This window comes from Arachis ipaensis, chromosome B1 (genome assembly GCF_059453495.1).
Source record: "Arachis ipaensis isolate K30076 ecotype BB chromosome B1, ASM5945349v1, whole genome shotgun sequence".
Taxonomy (NCBI): domain Eukaryota; kingdom Viridiplantae; phylum Streptophyta; class Magnoliopsida; order Fabales; family Fabaceae; genus Arachis; species Arachis ipaensis.
Window position 1 is genome coordinate 148280222 of NC_142436.1, and position 10782 is coordinate 148291003.

A 10782-nucleotide genomic window follows, 5' to 3' on the forward strand; every position below is an offset into this window, starting at 1 on the left:
TTACTCTATAAAAAGCATGGACATCTTCAAGTAGAAGCTTATACAGATGCAGATTGGGTTGGGAATGTCATGGATAGAAGGTCAACATCTGGGTATTGTACTTTTGTTGGCGGAAACCTGGTTAGTTGGAGGAGTAAAAAACAGAGTGTTGTGGCACGAAGTAGTGCAGAAGCTGAGTTTAGAGCAGTGGCTCATGGAATATGTGAAGCAATATGGGTAGAGAAAATCCTACAAGAAATAAAAGTTTCCATTTCTCCACCAATGAGGTTGTATTGTGACAACAAATCTGCAATTTCCATTTCTCATAATCCAGTGTTGCATGATAGAACTAAACATGTTGAAGTTGACAAGCATTTTATCAGGGAAAAGATTGAAAGAGGACAGATTTGCATCTCATATGTTCCAACCACGGAACAATTAGCAGATATTCTAACTAAAGGATTACCCAAGAAGACTTTTGATAGCATAATAAACAAGCTGTCAATGAATGATATCTTCAAGCCAGCTTGAGGGGGAGTGTTGACTAAATCAAATCAAAATCAGATTCCTAATTCCTTTCATGAATCTTCTATGTAAATAGAATTAATTATAAATCTTTTCCTTTTTGGGTTTAACTTAATTTTAGGGATTTTATGATTAGAAATATTTCCTTTATTTTAGGCTAGTATTTTTTCCTTCTTTCCTATTTTCTAGTTATTTCTATTTCTATAATTCCTCTATAAAGAGCCTGTACATTTGATAATACAATACATTCAAACACTTCAATTGTTCTCTCTTTATTTTGTTGTTTGATTTCATTATAACCAGAGAAGAATCCTTTATAATCCATTCTTCGGTGAACGACAGGTTCAAGTTCTAAAATTTTGGTTAATCTGCAATAAAATATATTTTTTTTTGCTTTCAAATGATTGCATGTACATTTTGGTTAATCTATAATAATCCGTTTCCTTTTTGTTATTGGATAGCTAACCGTGTTTGTCTTCTATTAACTATATTGCTGATTTTTTTTTCTGTTTTCGTATCTTATGTCATTTCTTAAAGAACATCTGAGGTGGTGATTGACCTGCAATTGTAAGTAAAATTTTTAGTCTCTATAATTCTTTGTTGTGGTCTCTGATGGAGTCTTTGATTATGCCAACAATGTCCTCCAGGTAATACTATCCTTTAAAATTTCCTTTTGTTGCCATTTGCATTTATGTTGATATTAGAGGAATGAAAAGATTGCTGCCTAGGATGGTGGATATTGATTCTATATAATGAAATTGACATTAAATTTCTACATTTTATGCCTCATTTGACATGATTGATAACATTTTTATCCAGTTCAATAATATATTTAATGTTATATAGACCTTTTCAATTTTACCGGTACTTCCATCCTCATCATCATAGAGTTCATGAGGAAGTTCAATAATATTTATTTGGGTTGGATGCCTGTACTCAGCAACCCTTAATCTATAACATATAGAGAAAAAAGAATAAACATTTGTGTGTTATATCCATTTCATTTTAATTAATTGGATCCAACACTAAAATATATTTATGTGTTCTGAATTTGCACCCACCATCTCATTGTTAGGGATTCTTTCATTTGGTATGTCAATCCTCTCATATTAACACATCACATATGCCAATATAAATTTTCTCGAAAGATTTATCAGCTAGAATTGATTTCAGTAAAAAAGATCTGCTTTTGGAAATTCTACAAGAGATAATTTTGAAGCAATGAAGATCATCAAGTAATGCAAAATAAATTCTTTGTTCTTTTTGTTTGGGTATATACTAATGCAAATTGAAATGTTAAAGTATTTGATTATCATATCTTGAAGGTTTATGGGATTTTTGTAAAAATTTTAATGAATATGGAGCATTTTGTTTTTTATCTGAAACTTAATCATGTGATACTTTGATGAGATGGTTTAAAACAAACCAAACCATGGAGCAGTTTCTTGGACTGTTAGGAGTCCAACAGCAATAGCAGAAAGTTGGAGATGCTACTGCTCTTGAAGTTAGAGTTGCTTCTCTTGAAAATGCTACCCCTCTTGAAGTTGGGTGTTTTTTCTATAATTTAAAGAAATTTAGTAAAAGCTATTTATAACAACAATGGTTTTTCAAAGGTTATAGTTTTTTTCTTTCGTAAACATAAAATGTTGTTCAAAGGTGTATGCATATCTTAAGTTCAGGAGTTGTTTCATAAAATGCTGGAGTAAAACAGCATCACACTTAAAATAAGCAGTCATTGTTGTCTGTTGACATCTTATGTAATTTAGTAGCTTTGACTTTTATAGATTTTTTTGTTACTACAAATTTTGATTTGCTTTTGGTTTTGCTAAGGAATTTGAAAACTTGATTTCTTTTTTTAAGGAACAACTTCTCCGACAAAGCTCAAGGTGTGAAATCTGCTGCAACGTGCTCCGGCTGAAGTTGCACTTGCCAAAGCGGTATGAATGATTCATCTGCCTTAATCGCTATTTTTTTTACCTTTTTTTTGTTTAAATTGGATCGTTTTTTTCTCTTCTTTAATTTGTTCAGTTTAATTCTTGGATGGCACTCTTTAAAATTTAACTAAGTTTATATGTATTTAAATAATTTTGATCTTCCTTTTCCTTCCATAACTAACTTCTGTATATTTGTTTGAGTTTTCTTTAAAAATGAGTTTCATACCATATATAAATATTGAAAACTCAAGGGCACATAGATAATGCAAACGGTTAAAGTCATGTATTACATGCAGTATTAATACTAATAATAGTTGGTAAATTATCTGCTTTAATTTTCTTTTTCTTCTGCTATACATGCATGATGAATGTAGTTTTCCATTTTTTATTTTGTACTGTGATTTCTATTAACTCAGTATACACCACTGTTGCAGTTTTATGTTATGGTTTGTTGGCAGTTTTTTAATCATTAAACCATGCTCTTGACTATTTTCTGTAAGTCTGTAACTATAACAACGTTGACGACGAGGATGATGATGATTACTACGCCATCACCGCTCCACCTCAATCCGTTTGGGGCGCTCCTGTTGCTGCTGCAGCTGAATCCGAGGCCCATGCTGAGGTGAACATAAAACTTTGAGCATTATTTCTTTTTTCTATTTATGTGTGTTGGATCACTACTGCTGAAACTTGATATGCAATGGCTTGAATCGTTTATTTTTTAACTATGGATGGTGATGATCGTTGCCTTGATGCAGAGAGTGTAATTTTTTTCTTTTATTATTGTGTTTTTTATTTTTGAATCCGTTAGTCCTGTGGCATGGATAGCGACTAGACTTGGAAAAGGTGGATTAGTTGAGCTGTTCATGTTCTCACATTTATTTGCCATGAGGTGAACCGAACTGGAATGGATGTTATTCAGTAGGTGATTTGATTGCGTTGTCTGTGTTCTGTTAGTTGGATGTGTTAGGCAATGCTGTTTTGAAGGTTGGATTGGATGGGTTTAATGGTGTCTTTGAGGAGAAAGAGTTGCGTTGAATGTTTTTGCATGCATGATTGGAAAGAAAGCTGGGTGTTCTTTTTATATCTTAAAGATATAATGTTGGATATTCTGTTTGATAATGAGAATCCTGGATTCTGGTCTTGTTCTGGGATATCTAGCTTTGGGAAGGTATTTATGATCCTTGTTGAATTGTCATTTATGAGATTTGTGTTAACGGTCTAACGATCTGTAATCTGGTATGCTTGGATTTGATGACGTTGTGCTTGTCGTTTTGCTAATTCAAATATCTATGTTCTTGTCGAGTTGTCATTTATTCGGTTTAATGATTTGGAATCTGATTAATATGCATTTGATGACTATTTGTCGGTTTGCCGATTTGTTATTCTCATTTCCGGATTTGGAATTTGGTTCTTCAAGCTCAAGTTTCCACGTGTTCAATCTTGCATAGTTAAAATGATTGTGTCTTCACCCATAACTATAATGTTTAACGTAGATGATATAATGTAGCTTTTATTCTTCATGGACTTGCCCTTCACGTCCCATTTGGAGTAGTGAAAGCTGAAAGCTGCATAACTGGGCACTTAATTGTTAATTTGTTTTGGCCTTAATGGCAAATTAATAACATAGAAGATGGTTATTATTGTTTCATTGCGACATTGAGCTTCACATTGACTAACTGCAAGACATGTGAATGATTTAATAGCAGGAAAGCGATAGTGAGATAGAAGGCCTTGATGATGCTGAGGATGAACATGAAAATGATTTAGAAGCGCCAGTAGATCCTGAAACTGTTGTTAAGAAGCCTCGTGAACCTTCGTTGTCTACCAAGGAAACTGAAGAGCAACTTTCAAAGAAGGAATTGAAGAAAAAAGAGCTTGAGGAGCTTGAAGCTGTTTTAGCAGAGCAAGGATTGCAAAAAGAACCCGAAAGCCAGGCTGACTCCCATGGTAATATGATGTTTTTGATCTTGTGAAAGAAAAAAAGAAAAAAGATATTATAATTATCTTAGTTCTTTTAAGGAGGTATCTTTCTTTTCGGAATTTTTTATTGATTTAACCATGCTGGCTACAAGAATGTTATTTAAATATCTAAAGTATTTAGTTGAGGCTTGAACTTGCTCATGCAAACGTTCGCCAATACATTTGCAAGCCCTGCTAAGATGACAATGGTGAGTTAGAAAAGGAGAATGCCACCGGTGAAAGCAAAAATGCACAGAAGAAGAAGAAGGACAAATCTTCAAAGGAGCAGAAAGAATCACAAGAACTGCCTGATTCTGTGGCTGAGCAAGAAAGACAACTACGGAAACTGCTGGAACGGGGAAGGCAGAGGATGCACCTGTAACTGACGTGAAAGAGTGGCATAAGAAAGTTGCATCTGTGAAGAAGAAAAAATCAAGGAGATGGATGCTGCTGCTAGGAGTGCAAGGCTTGCCGTGGCAAAGAGAAACGATAAGGCGTGCAAGGCTTGCCGTGGCAAAGAGAAACGATAAGGCGACTCATTACAATCAGCAGCCTGTGCGGTAAATAGGCTGGCAAGTGGCAAAGTACTTGTATCTTGTCTTTGTTTATCCTTTTGTTTTGCCCTTTATATTTTCAGTCTTTCCATTATTTCCATTATCACATATGGGCATATGCTCTTTGTTCATTTGCAAATGCAAAATAAACATCGATAGCGGCTTTAGATAAATTGATTATGAGCAATTATATAATTTTACATGAGGGAAAATAGGAGTATATGAATCTTTTACTCTGGTACTCTGTGTACTTATCAAAGTTTTGAAGCAAGAAGGTATAATCCATTTTTCTGTCCCATTTGTTTCATTGTATGCGCATCTCCGATAAAATTCTTGATGATGTTCATCTAATGTATCAGATGCCGTTAGAATACATCAACGCATTTTTTGAATTTGGTTTGCCTATAATTCCCTTCGGTCTCTCGGAATTTAAGAAAATTAGTAGCATGGTACAATGTGAGCGTATCATTCTTGTCAAATCAAACTTCTTTTAAGATCCGGTGACGTTGATATGGAGTTGAAATGAATGGGCAAGATGTGATACTTATAGTAGGTAAAGTATCAAATATTACAACCTTATCTAACCTATTAATTGGTTGAAGACAGTATAAACGAGAAAGAGGAAAATTATAAGAGAAAAGTTCAATTAATTGTTTAAAGGGAAAAATATAAAATATAAATTTTTCTCCTAAATTTTGGCAAAAATTTTAAAAATACTCTTAAATTTTATTTTGTTTCAATTTTGTTCCTAAAATTGTCAATTTGCATTAAGTATATCTCTAGTAAATTTTTGGAAAGTTTAGAACAAATCAGTAATAATACATGACAACTATGTCTGATTCTTTTCTTGTGACTCAACTATGTTGATTTGCTTATGTTAAAGGTTGTTCTTGTAAAATTATTGCTAAATTAATTTAAAAGTTTTTGAAAAATTAGTCACCACTCACCTCGAGTATATATGATGCAAATTGAAAACTTTTAGAATGAAATTAAAATAAAATAAAACTTAGAGATATTTTTTAAATTTTTAACAAATTTTAAGAAAAAAAAATATATTTTATCCTTATTTGAAATACATTGTGTATTTTAAAATAGAAAGCACTAAATTGTTCATTTATAAATTAGCATGAATAAAAGTATCAAAATATAAACTTTTATTTTCTTAGTCAATTAATTGAGTTCAAATATTGAATTAAAAAAATAAAAACTATGATGTGAATTGAACAAAACAAATAGTATCAAAATACAATGATACAATATGTAAAAAATAAATTGAATACTAAAGATCATATTGATACCATCAAAATGATTTAAAATTGACATAAGAAGTTCAATAACACGACGCAATAAAATATTGAATCTTTCTAAAAAAAAAACATTACACATTCAATGAATTGAATAATTATCTTATATATAAAACAAAATATAAAAATCTAAAAAAAAAATAGTGAAATGTCTTCACTCTAACTCCAAAATTTATAATTAAATGATATGATAAAACTAAAAACTTATTTCATGAAGATTTGAGTTCAGATTCACAAATTTTAATAGAAAAGAGAATAAGTGGAAAATTATATATATAATGTAGCGAAATTAAGTAGAACAAGTGCAAAAATTTGAAAAAGAATAAACTGTGCCATTTATGTATAAAAAAAAGACGACATATCTGATAAAACAACACATAAATTTCTAAAGAATAACAACGAAATGTCGTCACTTTAACACCAAAATTTTCAACTTAATGATGTGATGGTACTAAGAATTTATTTCATGAAAAAATGAGTTGCATATTTACGAATTTTAATAAAAAATAAGTGAAAAAATAAGTAGATAACACAGCGACATTAAGCTGAACAAGTCCAAAAATTCGAAAGAGAATGAACAGTGTTATTTACGTATAAGAAGAAGTCAACGATGACGATGACAATGACGTGATGATGATGGAGGAGGAGGAGGAGGAGGTGGAAATGACAATAACGATAAAAAAAGAGAAATATTAGGAAAAAGAAGGAGGAGGACAAAAAGAAGAAGAAGTAGCAAGAGTGTGTATGTGAGATGAAGAAGAACCACGATGAAAAAAAGTGCATTCACGGTAAGTGGCGCGTGAGGTGAAAAACGATTATAACAACTTAGTTGAACTTGGGTATGTAATTCACTTGGAATTGATTGTAGAGCATTATTATTTAGTATATATATACTCTTATGAAATTAATTTTGATGCACTCTCATTATAAGACAGTTTTATACATGCATCTAATGACGTAATGTCACATCATGAAAAATAATTACTATTTTCATTGATCGCATGAATGGTCATCCAAAAAAACGAGTGTGATTGCACGATTGTATAAAATATTTTACACTATCAGTGCATCAAAATTAAACCCATACTATTATATTTCTATATCAAAAGTAAAAATATGGTATAACATTGAGTATTATCACTACTAGAAAAATATTTATTACAGACGGATATTTCCAACAAATTTTATCCCACGGAAATATAGACAGATTTTGTGAGAAAATTTTTGTCGAAAAGGAAGAAAAATAAATTAGCATAAATTACAGACAGGAAAAAGAATATGTCGATAATTCCGTCAGAATTTTTTTTTGTGTGAAAAATAATTACTGAAACAAATCATCTATATTTAAATGATAAAAAATACGGTGTTTTATTAAATTATCAAAGACAAATTTCATCTAATTTAAAATATTCTGTCGAAAAATATTAGGTTAAACCTAATTCTATGCCACTCTCTCGCAATGTTCTGAAAATCGGACCGGACCAGCCAGTTCAACCGAATTAATCGAAAATCGGTCACCTAACCGGTCCGGTCCACCTACAAAACCGTGCTGCAAAAAACTGGCTAAACCGATGATTAACCGACGAACCGGGCAAATCGGCCAGGTTTCATAAAGTACCGGTTCTTCCCGCCAGCTAGCGAAATGGCATCGTTTGGCTTAAAAAAAAGGAAAACGAAGGCTGGAGAGTGAAGAACGCATGTTGCTAGGGGTGTTCATGGATCGGATCTGATCTGCATATCCGCGGTGTTTATCCGAATCAGATTCGAAAATTGCGGATATAGATCCGATTCGTAAGGCATTCGGATCGGATCCGCACACTAGTCGGATCGGATTGCAGATTTTGTGTTGGTATCCGCAAAAATAAAGAAATAAATAAATAAATATTCTTTTTATGTTTTATTTCAACTAATAATTATCATATATGTTGTATTATTTTAATTTATTATTCAAGTAAAGTATGTTTAATATTATTTTAAGAGTAAACATATTTAAAAGAATAGAAAAATAAATTTATTGATATTTTTTTAATAAAAATAAGCTTTAAAAATATTTTTATTTTTTTTGCCGATATATCCTATATCCGATTCGATCCGATCCGCAAATGTGCGGAGCGGATCCACCCTTAAAACTTGTGGATATTAGATCCGATCCGATGATTTTAGTGCGGATCGGATCGAAATTTTGGCCATATCCGATCCGATCCGCGTTCACCCCTACGTGTTGCAGGCTTACCCTAAATCCATAATCAGCTAATCTCTTCGAAGAAGTGAAGAACACCTCACTCCCAACCCTAAGCTCTTACAGGCTCGAGCTTCTGCCTACGAAGGACAACCGCCGCCGTGATTCGAAGCAGACGCCGGAGCAAGCACCACTGTCGCGGGTCGTCGCCTCAGCGTCGCGGGTCGTTCTGTTCTCTACTTCTCTTGCGGTTAGTTCTGGGCTTCTGGCTCTTCTGTTCTGCGGTTAGTTCTCTTGCGGGTCCTTCTCTTCTCGTCGCGGGTCGTTCTGTTCTCTTCTTCTGTTCTTTCTATTTTCATTTTTTTTGTTCTAGGCTTCTATTATTCTGTTCTTGTGTTTTTTAATTTTTTAATCTTGTTTATTATATGATTAATCAAATATTGAATAAATTTGATGTATGTTGAATTTGAGAATAAATTTGATGTATGTTGAATTTGAGAATTCTGTTCTGCTCTGTTCTTCAATTCTTTTATGAAATTCTTCTGCTCTGTTCAATTTTTTTATTTTTTCAATTCTGCTCTATTGAATGCCATATGAATTGTATGAAATATGAACTATGAATTGATATATTGGTCTGGATTCTGGATTGCTGGCATTCTGAGTTGGGGTTGATGGTTGATTTTAATGGTGGTTGTTAATTTTGTTAATTGTGTGTTCTGAGTTGGGGGTTGTTGGTGATGTGATTCTGAATTTACTTTGATGCTGAGTATGTATTCTTTGTTTTTGAGTATGGATTCTTTTAGTTTTTCTGTTTTTGGATTTTTTTACTTTGGAGGCTGAGTTTTCTGTTTTTGAATGTTGAGTTTTTATTGTTGAATACTTGATTAGAAGTCTTTGTTGAAATTTTTTATGATTCTGAATTTTTGTTGCCAGTGATTTGAATTTTTATGTAAGTTTGTTATTCTGAATTTTTTTTGTGATTATTGAATTTGATCTGCTTGGTTCTAGCCTCAAAAAACAAGAAGTGTATGTTGTTGCCAAGAATGTCATTAGAGGTAAAGGAATTGCTCTGAGATGAAGAACTTGAATCGGAGAATTAGGCAGCACCAACACCAGTTATTGTTGTGCAAGAGCCAAGAAGTCATAGAGTGAAAGAGAATTTGAAAATACAAGAGAAAATTGATTTAATTATGATATGCATGACTCTTTTACACTGAAATGTACAAATAATAATACCTAGTTACTGTTTTAGTTTCTATAATATCTATTTGTATATTAAATTTTAATAATTTTAATGTATATTGAATTAAAACGGTTCAATCACGGTTTGACCCCGTTGAACCATTGAACCAGTCACTTGACCGGTTCGATGACCGGTTCGGTTCTTGCAACCTAGTCTCTCGAGCTCCATTCACACTCCACTCAACTAGAACAAGCTTCTTCCTCTCTCCATCCCCGAGCTTCTTCTTCCCCCGCTGCCGCCGTCGCTTGCGTCGCGCCTCCTCATCGCACAAGTTTCAGTCACATCCAATTCGAATCAATTCAACAATGGCCGTCATGGCTTCACCTTCCTCCAGAAACCAGATGTTGTCCTCCTCGCGCTCCTTTTCCTACCCCTTCGCTTCATACACCTCCGCCAATTTCGCTCTCAGAGCCTCCCCCTCATCCCCACGCGCTTCTCCTCCTCCTTTGGCCATCATCGGCGTTTTACTTCCACCTCTTCGCCATCGTGTCTAACATCGTCATCCGTGAGATTCTCCTCGAAGCAACCACCGGGCTTCCCTGGACAACGCTCCACGGCTATAAAGAGGTATATTCTGATTTTATGATTCTATTGCTTAGGGCTCAATTTTTCTGTGCCAATTTTAGGTTTATCAATTTTTCTTTGTAGTTTTTATCTTTTCAAAACAATTTAGAGTTTTATTACAGAGACAGAGATGACAAGCTTTCTGTGAAGGAACTCCAATCCTCTGATTCCATTATATGAATATATGAATATTCGCTTGCTGTTATTGATTTTGTTTATAAGTCTAAGTTATAATTAATTTCCATTAGATGGACGGTTTTTAAGTTTCTTATTGATTTTCTTAGCCAACCATACATCTATCTTGGTTTGGCGCCATTGATAATGATTTGTGATTTAGCAAGGTTCTAAAAACCAGACCAGAACAATCGGTTTAACCAAATTAATCGGGAACCAATCATCTGGCCGATCCGGTCCATTTTCAAAACCGTCTTACAAAAAATCGATAAAAAACCAGTCAAGCTGGCGGTTAACCTTCGAGCTTGCTGAACCGGACGGGTTTTTAAAACACCGGTTTCCAAAATTCGTTGAAAAAAAAAAT